Here is a 15,841-nt window from a genome sequence, read left to right as displayed (position 1 = left end):
ATGAGTACAACCCTTACACATTGCAATGTGTACTACCTTTCCACAGTGCAATGTGTACAACTCTTCCATAGTGCAATGTGTGCAACCCTTCCACAGTACAAGGTGTAGAACCCTTCCACAGTGCAATGTGTACCATCCCTCCAGAGCGCAATGTGCATAACTGTTCCACAGTGTAATGTGTACAACTCTTCCACAGTGCAACGTGTACAACCCTTCCACAGTGCAATATGTACAACTCTTCCGCAGTGCAATGTGTATAACCCTTCCACAGTGCAACCTGTATAACCCTTCCACTGTGCAATCTGTACAACCATTCCGAAATGCAATGTGCACAACCCTGACACAGTGCATTGTGTACAACCCTTCCACAGTGCAATGTGTACAACCGTACCACAGTGCACTGTGTACCATCCCTCCACAGTTCAATGTGAATAACCCTTCCACAGTGCAATGTGTACAACTATTCCATAGTGCAATGTGTACAACCCTTCCACGGTGCAATGTGTACAACTCTTCAACAGTGCAATCTGTACAACCCGTCCATGGTACAATGTGTACAACACTTCCACAGTGCAATGTGTACCATCCCTCCACAGTGCAATCTGTATAACTGTTCCACAGTGCAATGCGTACAACTCTTCCACAGTGGAATGTGTACAACCCTTCCTTGGTGCAATATGTACAACTCTTCCACAGAGCAATGTGTACAACACTTCCACAGAGCAATCTGCATGACCTATCCGCATTGCAATGTGTACCATGCTTCCACAGTGCAATGTGTATAACCCTTCCACAGTGCAGCGTGTACCATGCCTCCACAGAGCAATGTGTACAACCCTACCACGGTGCAATCTGTACTAACTTTCCACCGTCCAATTTGTACAACCCTTCCACAGTGCAATGTGTACAACCCTTCCACAGTGCAATGTGCATAACCTTTCAACAGTGAAATATGTACAACGCTTCCACAGTGCAATATGTACAACCCTTCCACAGTGCAATGTGTACCATCCCGACACAGTGCAATGTGTATAACCCTTACACAGTGGAATGTGTACAACCCTTCCAGAGTGCAATGTGTACAACCTTTACACAGTGCAATGTGTACCATTCCTACACAGTGCAATGTGCACTACTCTTCCACAGTGCAATGTGTACAACCCTTCCACAGTGCAATGTGCATAACCTTTCAACAGTGAAATATGTACAACGCTTCCACAGTGCAACATGTACAACCCTTCCACAGTGCAATGTGTACCATCCCGACACAGTGCAATGTGTATAACCCTTACACAGTGGAATGTGTACAACCCTTCCACATTGCAATGTGTACAACCTTTACACAGTGCAATGTGTACAACCCTTCCACAGTGCAATGAGTACAACTCTTCCACAGCGCAATGTGTACAACCCTCCAACAGTGCAATGTGTAACATCCCTCCACAGTGCAATGTGTACAACGTTTCCACAGTGCAATCTCTACAACACTTCCACAGTGCAATCTGTACAACCCTTCCACAGTGCAATGTGTACCATCCCCCAAGAGTGCAATATCTATAACCTTTCCACAGTGCAATGTGTAACATCCCTCCAAAGTGCAATCTGTACAATTCTTCCACAGTGCAATATGTACTACTCTTCCAGAGTGAAATGTGTAAATCCCTTCCAGAGTGCAATGTTTACAACCCTTCTACAGTACAATGTGTACCATCCCTCCACAGTGCAATGTGAGTAACCCTTCCACAGTGCAATGTGTACAACCCTTCCACAGTCCAATGTGTACAACCCCGTCCATAGTGCAATGTGTATAACCCTTCCATAGTGCAATGTGTACAACTCTTCCACATTGCAATGTGTACAACCCTTCCACAGTGCAATGTGTACAACCCTTCCACAGTGCAATGTGTACAACCCTTCCACAGTGCGATGTGTACAACCCTTCCACAGTGCAATTTGTACCATCCCTCCACAGTACAATGTGTACAACCCTTCCACAGTGCATTGTGTACCATCCATCCACAGTGCAATGTGTGTAACCCTTCCACAGTGCAATGTGTACAAGTCTTCCATAGTGCTATGTGTACAACTATTCCACAGTGGAATGTGTACCATCCCTCCACAGTGCAATGTGTACGATCCCTCCAGATTGCAATGTGTACAACAATTCCACAGTGTAATGTGTACAAATCTTCCACAGTGCAATGTGTATAACCCTTCCACAATGCAATGTGTACAGCTCTTCCACAGTGCAATGTGTACAACCCTTCCACAGTGCAATGTGTACAACCCTTCCACAGTGCAATGTGTACAACCCTTCCATTGTGAAATGTGTACAACCTTTCCACAGTGCAATGTGTACAACGCTTCCAAGTGCCATGTGTACAACCCTTCCACAGCGCGATGTATACAACTCTTCCACAGTGAAATGTGTACAACCCTTCCACAGTGTAATTTGTAGAACCCCTCAACAGTGGAATGAGGACCATCCCTGCATAGTGCAATGTGTACAATCCTTCCACAGTGCAATGTGCACAACCCTTCCACAGTTCAATTTGTATCATACCACCACAGTGCAATGTGCACCATCCCTCCACAGTGCAATGTGTACAACCCTCCACAGTGAAATATGTACAACACCTCCACGGTGCATTGTGTACAACTCTTAAACACTGCAATGTGTACAACCCTTCCACGTGCAATGTGTACACCCCTTCCACAGTGCAATGTGTACAACCCTTCGACAGTGCAATGTGTACAAATCTTCCACAGTGCAATGTGTACAATCCTTCCATAGTACATTGTGTACCATCCATCCACAGTGCAATGTGTACAACCCTTCCACAGTACATTGTGCACCATCTATCCACAGTGCAATGTGTATAACGCTTCCACAGTGGAATGTGTACCATTTCTCCACAGTGCAATGTGTATAACCCGTCCACAGCACAATGTGTACAAGTCTTCCATAGTACTATGTGTAGAACTATTCCACAGTGCAATGTGTACAACCCTTCCACATTGCATTGTGTACAAGTCCTCCACAGTGCAATGTGTACAACCCTTCACAGTGCAATGTGTCAACCCTTCCACAGTGCAATGTGTACAACCCTTCCATAATGCAATGTGTACAACCCTTCCACAGTCCAATGTGTACAACCCGTCCACAGTGCAATGTGTATAACCCTTCCATAGTGCAATGTGTACAACTCTTCCACATTGCAATGTGTACAACCCTTCCACAGTGCAATGTGTACAACCCTTCCACACTGCAATGTGTACAACTATTCCACAGTGCAATGTGTACAACACTTGCACAGTGCAATGTGTACAACCCTTCCACAGTGCAATGTGTACAACCCTTCCACAGTGCAATGTGTACAACCCTTCCACAGTGCAATGTGCACCATCCCTCCACAGGGCAATGTGTACAACCCTTCCACAGTGCAATGTGTACAACCCGTCCACAGTGCAATGTGTATAACCCTTCCATAGTGCAATGTGTACAACTCTTCCACAGTGCAATGTGTACAACCCTTCCACAGTGCGATGTGTACAACTCTTCCACAGTGTGATGTGTAAGACCCTTCCACAATGCAATGTGTACAACCCTTCCACAGTGCAATGTGTACAACCCTTCCATAGTGCAATGTGTACAACTCTTCCACAGTGCAATGTGTACAACCCTTCCACAGTGCAATGTGTCCAACTCTTCCACAGTGCAATGTGTGCAAACCTTCCACAGTGCAATGTGTACAACTCTTCCACAGTGCAATGTGTACAACCCTTCCACAGTTCAATGTGTACAACTCTTCCATAGTGCAATGTGTACAACACTTCCACAGTGTAATGTGTACAACCCTACCACAGTGCAATGTGTACCAGCCCTCCACAGTTCAATGTGTACAACCCTTCCACAGTGCAATGTGTACAACTATTCCACAGTGCAATGTGTACAACACTTGCACAGTGCAATGTGTACAACCCTTCCATAGTGCAATATGTACAACACTTCCACAGTGCAATGTGTACAACTCTTCAACAGTGCAATCTGTACAACCCTTCCACAGTGCAATGTGTACAACCCTTCCACAGTGCAATGTGTACAACCCTTCCACAGTGCATTGTGTACAACCCTTCCACAGTGCAGTGTGTACAACCCTTCCACAGAGCAATGTTTACCATCCCTCCACAGGGCAATGTGTACAACCCTTCCACAGTGCAATGTGTACAACCCTTCCACAGTCCAATGTGTACAACCCGTCCACAGTGCAATGTGTATAACCCTTCCATAGTGCAATGTGTACAACTCTTCCACATTGCAATGTGTACAACCCTTCCACAGTGCAATGTGTACAACCCTTCCACACTGCAATGTGTACAACTATTCCACAGTGCAATGTGTACAACACTTGCACAGTGCAATGTGTACAACCCTTCCACAGTGCAATGTGTACAACCCTTCCACAGTGCAATGTGTACAACCCTTCCACAGTGCAATGTGCACCATCCCTCCACAGGGCAATGTGTACAACCCTTCCACAGTGCAATGTGTACAACCCGTCCACAGTGCAATGTGTATAACCCTTCCATAGTGCAATGTGTACAACTCTTCCACAGTGCAATGTGTACAACCCTTCCATAGTGCAATGTGTACAACTCTTCCACAGTGCAATGTGTACAACCCTTCCACAGTGCAATGTGTACAACTCTTCCACAGTGCAATGTGTGCAAACCTTCCACAGTGCAATGTGTACAACTCTTCCACAGTGCAATGTGTACAACCCTTCCACAGTTCAATGTGTACAACTCTTCCATAGTGCAATGTGTACAACACTTCCACAGTGTAATGTGTACAACCCTACCACAGTGCAATGTGTACCAGCCCTCCACAGTTCAATGTGTACAACCCTTCCACAGTGCAATGTGTACAAATATTCCACAGTGCAATGTGTACAACACTTGCACAGTGCAATGTGTACAACCCTTCCATAGTGCAATATGTACAACACTTCCACAGTGCAATGTGTACAACTCTTCAACAGTGCAATCTGTACAACCCTTCCACAGTGCAATGTGTACAACCCTTCCACAGTGCAATGTGTACAACCCTTCCACAGTGCATTGTGTACAACCCTTCCACAGTGCAGTGTGTACAACCCTTCCACAGAGCAATGTTTACCATCCCTCCACAGGGCAATGTGTACAACCCTTCCACAGTGCAATGAGTACAACTCTTCCACAGCGCAATGTGTACAACCCTCCAACAGTGCAATGTGTAACATCCCTCCACAGTGCAATGTGTACAACGTTTCCACAGTGCAATCTCTACAACACTTCCACAGTGCAATCTGTACAACCCTTCCACAGTGCAATGTGTACCATCCCCCAAGAGTGCAATATCTATAACCTTTCCACAGTGCAATGTGTAACATCCCTCCACAGTGCAATCTGTACAATTCTTCCACAGTGCAATATGTACTACTCTTCCAGAGTGAAATGTGTAAATCCCTTCCAGAGTGCAATGTTTACAACCCTTCTACAGTACAATGTGTACCATCCCTCCACAGTGCAATGTGAGTAACCCTTCCACAGTGCAATGTGTACAACCCTTCCACAGTCCAATGTGTACAACCCGTCCATAGTGCAATGTGTATAACCCTTCCATAGTGCAATGTGTACAACTCTTCCACATTGCAATGTGTACAACCCTTCCACAGTGCAATGTGTACAACCCTTCCACAGTGCAATGTGTACAACCCTTCCACAGTGCGATGTGTACAACCCTTCCACAGTGCAATTTGTACCATCCCTCCACAGTACAATGTGTACAACCCTTCCACAGTGCATTGTGTACCATCCATCCACAGTGCAATGTGTGTAACCCTTCCACAGTGCAATGTGTACAAGTCTTCCATAGTGCTATGTGTACAACTATTCCACAGTGGAATGTGTACCATCCCTCCACAGTGCAATGTGTACGATCCCTCCAGATTGCAATGTGTACAACAATTCCACAGTGTAATGTGTACAAATCTTCCACAGTGCAATGTGTATAACCCTTCCACAATGCAATGTGTACAGCTCTTCCACAGTGCAATGTGTACAACCCTTCCACAGTGCAATGTGTACAACCCTTCCACAGTGCAATGTGTACAACCCTTCCATTGTGAAATGTGTACAACCTTTCCACAGTGCAATGTGTACAACGCTTCCAAAGTGCAATGTGTACAACCCTTCCACAGCGCGATGAATACAACTCTTCCACAGTGAAATGTGTACAACCCTTCCACAGTGTAATTTGTAGAACCCCTCAACAGTGGAATGAGGACCATCCCTGCATAGTGCAATGTGTACAATCCTTCCACAGTGCAATGTGCACAACCCTTCCACAGTTCAATTTGTATCATACCACCACAGTGCAATGTGCACCATCCCTCCACAGTGCAATGTGCACAACCCTTCCACAGTGAAATATGTACAACACCTCCACGGTGCATTGTGTACAACTCTTAAACACTGCAATGTGTACAACCCTTCCACGTGCAATGTGTACACCCCTTCCACAGTGCAATGTGTACAACCCTTCGACAGTGCAATGTGTACAAATCTTCCACAGTGCAATGTGTACAATCCTTCCATAGTACATTGTGTACCATCCATCCACAGTGCAATGTGTACAACCCTTCCACAGTACATTGTGCACCATTTCTCCACAGTGCAATGTGTATAACCCGTCCACAGCACAATGTGTACAAGTCTTCCATAGTACTATGTGTAGAACTATTCCACAGTGCAATGTGTACAACCCTTCCACATTGCATTGTGTACAAGTCCTCCACAGTGCAATGTGTACAACCCTTCCACAGTGCAATGTGTCAACCCTTCCACAGTGCAATGTGTACAACCCTTCCATAATGCAATGTGTACAACCCTTCCACAGTCCAATGTGTACAACCCGTCCACAGTGCAATGTGTATAACCCTTCCATAGTGCAATGTGTACAACTCTTCCACATTGCAATGTGTACAACCCTTCCACAGTGCAATGTGTACAACCCTTCCACACTGCAATGTGTACAACTATTCCACAGTGCAATGTGTACAACACTTGCACAGTGCAATGTGTACAACCCTTCCACAGTGCAATGTGTACAACCCTTCCACAGTGCAATGTGTACAACCCTTCCACAGTGCAATGTGCACCATCCCTCCACAGGGCAATGTGTACAACCCTTCCACAGTGCAATGTGTACAACCCGTCCACAGTGCAATGTGTATAACCCTTCCATAGTGCAATGTGTACAACTCTTCCACAGTGCAATGTGTACAACCCTTCCACAGTGCGATGTGTACAACTCTTCCACAGTGTGATGTGTAAGACCCTTCCACAATGCAATGTGTACAACCCTTCCACAGTGCAATGTGTACAACCCTTCCATAGTGCAATGTGTACAACTCTTCCACAGTGCAATGTGTACAACCCTTCCACAGTGCAATGTGTACAACTCTTCCACAGTGCAATGTGTGCAAACCTTCCACAGTGCAATGTGTACAACTCTTCCACAGTGCAATGTGTACAACCCTTCCACAGTTCAATGTGTACAACTCTTCCATAGTGCAATGTGTACAACACTTCCACAGTGTAATGTGTACAACCCTACCACAGTGCAATGTGTACCAGCCCTCCACAGTTCAATGTGTACAACCCTTCCACAGTGCAATGTGTACAACTATTCCACAGTGCAATGTGTACAACACTTGCACAGTGCAATGTGTACAACCCTTCCATAGTGCAATATGTACAACACTTCCACAGTGCAATGTGTACAACTCTTCAACAGTGCAATCTGTACAACCCTTCCACAGTGCAATGTGTACAACCCTTCCACAGTGCAATGTGTACAACCCTTCCACAGTGCATTGTGTACAACCCTTCCACAGTGCAGTGTGTACAACCCTTCCACAGAGCAATGTTTACCATCCCTCCACAGGGCAATGTGTACAACCCTTCCACAGTGCAATGTGTACAACCCTTCCACAGTCCAATGTGTACAACCCGTCCACAGTGCAATGTGTATAACCCTTCCATAGTGCAATGTGTACAACTCTTCCACATTGCAATGTGTACAACCCTTCCACAGTGCAATGTGTACAACCCTTCCACACTGCAATGTGTACAACTATTCCACAGTGCAATGTGTACAACACTTGCACAGTGCAATGTGTACAACCCTTCCACAGTGCAATGTGTACAACCCTTCCACAGTGCAATGTGTACAACCCTTCCACAGTGCAATGTGCACCATCCCTCCACAGGGCAATGTGTACAACCCTTCCACAGTGCAATGTGTACAACCCGTCCACAGTGCAATGTGTATAACCCTTCCATAGTGCAATGTGTACAACTCTTCCACAGTGCAATGTGTACAACCCTTCCACAGTGCGATGTGTACAACTCTTCCACAGTGTGATGTGTAAGACCCTTCCACAATGCAATGTGTACAACCCTTCCACAGTGCAATGTGTACAACCCTTCCATAGTGCAATGTGTACAACTCTTCCACAGTGCAATGTGTACAACCCTTCCACAGTGCAATGTGTCCAACTCTTCCACAGTGCAATGTGTGCAAACCTTCCACAGTGCAATGTGTACAACTCTTCCACAGTGCAATGTGTACAACCCTTCCACAGTTCAATGTGTACAACTCTTCCATAGTGCAATGTGTACAACACTTCCACAGTGTAATGTGTACAATCCTACCACAGTGCAATGTGTACCAGCCCTCCACAGTTCAATGTGTACAACCCTTCCACAGTGCAATGTGTACAACTATTCCACAGTGCAATGTGTACAACACTTGCACAGTGCAATGTGTACAACCCTTCCATAGTGCAATATGTACAACACTTCCACAGTGCAATGTGTACAACTCTTCAACAGTGCAATCTGTACAACCCTTCCACAGTGCAATGTGTACAACCCTTCCACAGTGCAATGTGTACAACCCTTCCACAGTGCATTGTGTACAACCCTTCCACAGTGCAGTGTGTACAACCCTTCCACAGAGCAATGTTTACCATCCCTCCACAGGGCAATGTGTACAACCCTTCCACAGTGCAATGTGTACAACCCTTCCACAGTACAATGTGTATAACCCTTCCATAGTGCAATGTGTACAACTCTTCCACAGTGCAATCTGTACAACTCTTCCACAGGGCAATGTGTACAACCCTTCCACAGTACAATGTGTACAACTCTTCCACAGTGCAATGTGTACAACTCTTCCACAGTGCAATATGTACCATCCCTCAACAGGGCAATGTGTACAAGCCTTCCACAGTGCAATGTGTACAACCCTTCCACAGTGCAATGTGTATAACCCTTCCATAGTGCAATGTGTACAACTCTTCCAAAGTGCAATGTGTACTATTCTTCCACTGTGCAATGTGTACAACCCTTCCACAGTGCAATGTGTACCATCCCTCCACAGTGCAATGTGAGTAACCCTTCCACAGTGCAATGAGTACAACTGTTCCACAGGGCAATGAGTACAACCCTTACACATTGCAATGTGTACTACCTTTCCACAGTGCAATGTGTACAACTCTTCCATAGTGCAATGTGTGCAACCCTTCCACAGTACAAGGTGTAGAACCCTTCCACAGTGCAATGTGTACCATCCCTCCAGAGCGCATTGTGCATAACTGTTCCACAGTGTAATGTGTACAACTCTTCCACAGTGCAACGTGTACAACCCTTCCACAGTGCAATATGTACAATTCTTCCGCAGTGCAATGTGTATAACCCTTCCACAGTGCAACCTGTATAACCCTTCCACTGTGCAATCTGTACAACCATTCCGAAATGCAATGTGCACAACCCTGACACAGTGCATTGTGTACAACCCTTCCACAGTGCAATGTGTACAACTATTCCATAGTGCAATGTGTACAACCCTTCCACGGTGCAATGTGTACAACTCTTCAACAGTGCAATGTGTACAACCCGTCCATGGTACAATGTGTACAACACTTCCACAGTGCAATGTGTACCATCCCTCCACAGTGCAATCTGTATAACTGTTCCACAGTGCAATGCGTACAACTCTTCCACAGTGCAATGTGTACAACCCTTCCTTGGTGCAATATGTACAACTCTTCCACAGAGCAATGTGTACAACACTTCCACAGAGCAATGTGCATGACCTATCCGCATTGCAATGTGTACCATGCTTCCACAGTGCAATGTGTATAACCCTTCCACAGTGCAGCGTGTACCATGCCTCCACAGAGCAATGTGTACAACCCTACCACGGTGCAATCTGTACTAACTTTCCACCGTCCAATTTGTACAACCCTTCCACAGTGCAATGTGTACAACCCTTCCACAGTGCAATGTGCATAACCTTTCAACAGTGAAATATGTACAACGCTTCCACAGTGCAATATGTACAACCCTTCCACAGTGCAATGTGTACCATCGCGACACAGTGCAATGTGTATAACCCTTACACAGTGGAATGTGTACAACCCTTCCAGAGTGCAATGTGTACAACCTTTACACAGTGCAATGTGTACCATTCCTACACAGTGCAATGTGCACTACTCTTCCACAGTGCAATGTGTACAACCCTTCCACAGTGCAATGTGCATAACCTTTCAACAGTGAAATATGTACAACGCTTCCACAGTGCAATATGTACAACCCTTCCACAGTGCAATGTGTACCATCCCGACACAGTGCAATGTGTATAACCCTTACACAGTGGAATGTGTACAACCCTTCCACATTGCAATGTGTACAACCTTTACACAGTGCAATGTGTACAACCCTTCCACAGTGCAATGAGTACAACTCTTCCACAGCGCAATGTGTACAACCCTCCAACAGTGCAATGTGTAACATCCCTCCACAGTGCAATGTGTACAACGTTTCCACAGTGCAATCTCTACAACACTTCCACAGTGCAATCTGTACAACCCTTCCACAGTGCAATGTGTACCATCCCCCAAGAGTGCAATATCTATAACCTTTCCACAGTGCAATGTGTAACATCCCTCCACAGTGCAATCTGTACAATTCTTCCACAGTGCAATATGTACTACTCTTCCAGAGTGAAATGTGTAAATCCCTTCCAGAGTGCAATGTTTACAACCCTTCTACAGTACAATGTGTACCATCCCTCCACAGTGCAATGTGAGTAACCCTTCCACAGTGCAATGTGTACAACCCTTCCACAGTCCAATGTGTACAACCCGTCCATAGTGCAATGTGTATAACCCTTCCATAGTGCAATGTGTACAACTCTTCCACATTGCAATGTGTACAACCCTTCCACAGTGCAATGTGTACAACCCTTCCACAGTGCAATGTGTACAACCCTTCCACAGTGCGATGTGTACAACCCTTCCACAGTGCAATTTGTACCATCCCTCCACAGTACAATGTGTACAACCCTTCCACAGTGCATTGTGTACCATCCATCCACAGTGCAATGTGTGTAACCCTTCCACAGTGCAATGTGTACAAGTCTTCCATAGTGCTATGTGTACAACTATTCCACAGTGGAATGTGTACCATCCCTCCACAGTGCAATGTGTACGATCCCTCCAGATTGCAATGTGTACAACAATTCCACAGTGTAATGTGTACAAATCTTCCACAGTGCAATGTGTATAACCCTTCCACAATGCAATGTGTACAGCTCTTCCACAGTGCAATGTGTACAACCCTTCCACAGTGCAATGTGTACAACCCTTCCACAGTGCAATGTGTACAACCCTTCCATTGTGAAATGTGTACAACCTTTCCACAGTGCAATGTGTACAACGCTTCCAAAGTGCAATGTGTACAACCCTTCCACAGCGCGATGTATACAACTCTTCCACAGTGAAATGTGTACAACCCTTCCACAGTGTAATTTGTAGAACCCCTCAACAGTGGAATGAGGACCATCCCTGCATAGTGCAATGTGTACAATCCTTCCACAGTGCAATGTGCACAACCCTTCCACAGTTCAATTTGTATCATACCACCACAGTGCAATGTGCACCATCCCTCCACAGTGCAATGTGTACAACCCTTCGACAGTGCAATGTGTACAAATCTTCCACAGTGCAATGTGTACAATCCTTCCATAGTACATTGTGTACCATCCATCCACAGTGCAATGTGTACAACCCTTCCACAGTACATTGTGCACCATCTATCCACAGTGCAATGTGTATAACGCTTCCACAGTGGAATGTGTACCATTTCTCCACAGTGCAATGTGTATAACCCGTCCACAGCACAATGTGTACAAGTCTTCCATAGTACTATGTGTAGAACTATTCCACAGTGCAATGTGTACAACCCTTCCACATTGCATTGTGTACAAGTCCTCCACAGTGCAATGTGTACAACCCTTCCACAGTGCAATGTGTACAACCCTTCCACAGTGCATTGTGTACAACCCTTCCACAGTGCAGTGTGTACAACCCTTCCACAGAGCAATGTTTACCATCCCTCCACAGGGCAATGTGTACAACCCTTCCACAGTGCAATGTGTACAACCCTTCCACAGTACAATGTGTATAACCCTTCCATAGTGCAATGTGTACAACTCTTCCACAGTGCAATCTGTACAACTCTTCCACAGGGCAATGTGTACAACCCTTCCACAGTACAATGTGTACAACTCTTCCACAGTGCAATGTGTACAACTCTTCCACAGTGCAATATGTACCATCCCTCAACAGGGCAATGTGTACAAGCCTTCCACAGTGCAATGTGTACAACCCTTCCACAGTGCAATGTGTATAACCCTTCCATAGTGCAATGTGTACAACTCTTCCAAAGTGCAATGTGTACTATTCTTCCACTGTGCAATGTGTACAACCCTTCCACAGTGCAATGTGTACCATCCCTCCACAGTGCAATGTGAGTAACCCTTCCACAGTGCAATGAGTACAACTGTTCCACAGGGCAATGAGTACAACCCTTACACATTGCAATGTGTACTACCTTTCCACAGTGCAATGTGTACAACTCTTCCATAGTGCAATGTGTGCAACCCTTCCACAGTACAAGGTGTAGAACCCTTCCACAGTGCAATGTGTACCATCCCTCCAGAGCGCAATGTGCATAACTGTTCCACAGTGTAATGTGTACAACTCTTCCACAGTGCAACGTGTACAACCCTTCCACAGTGCAATATGTACAATTCTTCCGCAGTGCAATGTGTATAACCCTTCCACAGTGCAACCTGTATAACCCTTCCACTGTGCAATCTGTACAACCATTCCGAAATGCAATGTGCACAACCCTGACACAGTGCATTGTGTACAACCCTTCCACAGTGCAATGTGTACAACCGTACCACAGTGCACTGTGTACCATCCCTCCACAGTTCAATGTGAATAACCCTTCCACAGTGCAATGTGTACAACTATTCCATAGTGCAATGTGTACAACCCTTCCACGGTGCAATGTGTACAACTCTTCAACAGTGCAATGTGTACAACCCGTCCATGGTACAATGTGTACAACACTTCCACAGTGCAATGTGTACCATCCCTCCACAGTGCAATCTGTATAACTGTTCCACAGTGCAATGCGTACAACTCTTCCACAGTGCAATGTGTACAACCCTTCCTTGGTGCAATATGTACAACTCTTCCACAGAGCAATGTGTACAACACTTCCACAGAGCAATGTGCATGACCTATCCGCATTGCAATGTGTACCATGCTTCCACAGTGCAATGTGTATAACCCTTCCACAGTGCAGCGTGTACCATGCCTCCACAGAGCAATGTGTACAACCCTACCACGGTGCAATCTGTACTAACTTTCCACCGTCCAATTTGTACAACCCTTCCACAGTGCAATGTGTACAACCCTTCCACAGTGCAATGTGCATAACCTTTCAACAGTGAAATATGTACAACGCTTCCACAGTGCAATATGTACAACCCTTCCACAGTGCAATGTGTACCATCGCGACACAGTGCAATGTGTATAACCCTTACACAGTGGAATGTGTACAACCCTTCCAGAGTGCAATGTGTACAACCTTTACACAGTGCAATGTGTACCATTCCTACACAGTGCAATGTGCACTACTCTTCCACAGTGCAATGTGTACAACCCTTCCACAGTGCAATGTGCATAACCTTTCAACAGTGAAATATGTACAACGCTTCCACAGTGCAATATGTACAACCCTTCCACAGTGCAATGTGTACCATCCCGACACAGTGCAATGTGTATAACCCTTACACAGTGGAATGTGTACAACCCTTCCACATTGCAATGTGTACAACCTTTACACAGTGCAATGTGTACAACCCTTCCACAGTGCAATGAGTACAACTCTTCCACAGCGCAATGTGTACAACCCTCCAACAGTGCAATGTGTAACATCCCTCCACAGTGCAATGTGTACAACGTTTCCACAGTGCAATCTCTACAACACTTCCACAGTGCAATCTGTACAACCCTTCCACAGTGCAATGTGTACCATCCCCCAAGAGTGCAATATCTATAACCTTTCCACAGTGCAATGTGTAACATCCCTCCACAGTGCAATCTGTACAATTCTTCCACAGTGCAATATGTACTACTCTTCCAGAGTGAAATGTGTAAATCCCTTCCAGAGTGGAATGTTTACAACCCTTCTACAGTACAATGTGTACCATCCCTCCACAGTGCAATGTGAGTAACCCTTCCACAGTGCAATGTGTACAACCCTTCCACAGTCCAATGTGTACAACCCGTCCATAGTGCAATGTGTATAACCCTTCCATAGTGCAATGTGTACAACTCTTCCACATTGCAATGTGTACAACCCTTCCACAGTGCAATGTGTACAACCCTTCCACAGTGCAATGTGTACAACCCTTCCACAGTGCGATGTGTACAACCCTTCCACAGTGCAATTTGTACCATCCCTCCACAGTACAATGTGTACAACCCTTCCACAGTGCATTGTGTACCATCCATCCACAGTGCAATGTGTGTAACCCTTCCACAGTGCAATGTGTACAAGTCTTCCATAGTGCTATGTGTACAACTATTCCACAGTGGAATGTGTACCATCCCTCCACAGTGCAATGTGTACGATCCCTCCAGATTGCAATGTGTACAACAATTCCACAGTGTAATGTGTACAAATCTTCCACAGTGCAATGTGTATAACCCTTCCACAATGCAATGTGTACAGCTCTTCCACAGTGCAATGTGTACAACCCTTCCACAGTGCAATGTGTACAACCCTTCCACAGTGCAATGTGTACAACCCTTCCATTGTGAAATGTGTACAACCTTTCCACAGTGCAATGTGTACAACGCTTCCAAAGTGCAATGTGTACAACCCTTCCACAGCGCGATGTATACAACTCTTCCACAGTGAAATGTGTACAACCCTTCCACAGTGTAATTTGTAGAACCCCTCAACAGTGGAATGAGGACCATCCCTGCATAGTGCAATGTGTACAATCCTTCCACAGTGCAATGTGCACAACCCTTCCACAGTTCAATTTGTATCATACCACCACAGTGCAATGTGCACCATCCCTCCACAGTGCAATGTGTACAACCCTTCGACAGTGCAATGTGTACAAATCTTCCACAGTGCAATGTGTACAATCCTTCCACAGTACATTGTGCACCATCTATCCACAGTGCAATGTGTATAACGCTTCCACAGTGGAATGTGTACCATTTCTCCACAGTGCAATGTGTATAACCCGTCCACAGCACAATGTGTACAAGTCTTCCATAGTACTATGTGTAGAACTATTCCACAGTGCAATGTGTACAACCCTTCCACATTGCATTGTGTACAAGTCCTCCACAGT

Source organism: Mobula birostris, chromosome 4 (assembly GCF_030028105.1).
Source record: "Mobula birostris isolate sMobBir1 chromosome 4, sMobBir1.hap1, whole genome shotgun sequence".
Taxonomy (NCBI): Eukaryota; Metazoa; Chordata; class Chondrichthyes; order Myliobatiformes; family Myliobatidae; genus Mobula; species Mobula birostris.
The sequence above is the reverse complement of the archived record's forward strand: the minus strand, read 5'-3'. Positions refer to the sequence as shown.